Raw genomic sequence first — 1,813 nt, forward strand, 5'->3', positions numbered from 1 at the left:
GTATATGATGAAAAATGGCTTGTGGTTTTGTCACACTTGTATACTTTTGAAAAACGGCAAATGTAACTTCCGAACGTTCTCATCTTTATAAAGGGAAGCCTTTTGGTCCCGGTTCAGGCCACCAACCGGGACCAATGGTGGTGGGCCAGGACCAAGGCACATTGGTCCCGGTTCGTCCCACCAACCGGGACCAAAAGGTCCAGACGAACCGGGACCAATGGCCCACGTGGCCCGGCCGGCCCCCGGGGCTCACGAACCGGGTCCAATGCCCCCATTGGTCCCGGTTCTGGATTGAACCGGGACTAATGGGCTGACCCGGTCTGGACCATTGCCCCCTTTTCTACTAGTGTATGGTGCCTTAGCATGACGACTTCCTGACTGTCTACTACAACAAGTTGTGTCTGGCTCCAACAAGGGAGGGACAATGAGCCGACGCGCCCTCGGCTCGCTTCAGTGCTTGTAGTCGTCACTAGGTGGTCTACGAATCTGGATGTAATTTTTATTATTTCTACTGTTTGTTGTATTGCCATGATTGAAGATGAATAGATTGGAAGTTTCTCGCAAAAAAAATTATATAGTTACTTGTATATCACTAAAAGAAACATTTGCCGTCATCACAATTTTGAGGTCATGCACTTGTAGTTTTGGAAGAAAAAAACCTTTGTATCATGAAAAGCCAGTTTATAGGACAACCATGTTTTTTTATCACAAACACATATGTTGGTCATCTATTATAAATTTTTGTGGGTAAAAAACAAGTTGCGTATATGGTTTTTAGTTTTATGCAACTGTTAGGGTATATGATGAAAAATGGCTTGTGGTTTTGTCACACTTGTATACTTTTGAAAAACGGCAAATGTAACTTCCGAACGTTCTCATCTTTATAATAGATACGACCGACTCGATATTCCTTCGCGATCGAGATCAACTCTCTCCTTGTTCTCTCTCCACTTCCCACAACTCTTTCCTCGTTCTCCATTTCCATGCAAAAAAGCTACGGTGATGGGAATCGAACCTCCCACCTGTAGTTCGGGACATCTCCCAACTAACCACCTTAGTTAACTCTGTTCGGTGATTAGATTGGATCTGATTTCAATTTCTTCCTCTGCTTCCTCGAGTACTTTGATTAAAGTGCAAAACTATTGTGAAGAGCAGGATTCGAACTTTGTACCTCTTATCAAAGTACTCATCTAGTTAGCCACCTCACCTAGGTTCTTTGTGTTGATGTAAAAAAAGCAAATATGCTATTTAACAGGTATACTCTACTTCGTTTGCACACGAACAACTTAATTCTGTTTCCCATTTTTTAGCACTTAAGTACGTTTTTACCCGAACCTAGTGAATCGGTGAACCAACAACGCTTATCCATTCACCCCTTTGAATTTTAGAACTTATTTGGCGAATGTATTGATTTTTAGGAGCTTTGTTGAACATCTTGCTTAATACCCCGATAACTTCTGTGGAAATGCCATGGTAATTTGTGCACCTGGGATCCGATAACTTACGCATAAATGTCATGGTAACTTCGACTGGAGTGAAAAAATTATTAAAACATCTCCCCGATAATTTATGTGTAAACAACACGGTAATTTCTACATGGCAAACCTGATAACTTAGCGACAACTTTGACCTGAAGGGAAAAAGTTGTCAAAAATATACCCCGGTAACATTTTGTATAAACATCATGGTAATAACGAATCATATACATGATAACTTAGTTACAAACATCATGATAACTTGAACCTGAGGATTTTTTTTTTGCAAAAGATAACCTCGGTAACGTTTGTGGAAATATCATGGTAAGAGAAGCACT

The sequence above is a fragment of the Triticum dicoccoides genome, chromosome 5B, assembly GCF_002162155.2.
Source record: "Triticum dicoccoides isolate Atlit2015 ecotype Zavitan chromosome 5B, WEW_v2.0, whole genome shotgun sequence".
Lineage (NCBI taxonomy): Eukaryota > Viridiplantae > Streptophyta > Magnoliopsida > Poales > Poaceae > Triticum > Triticum dicoccoides.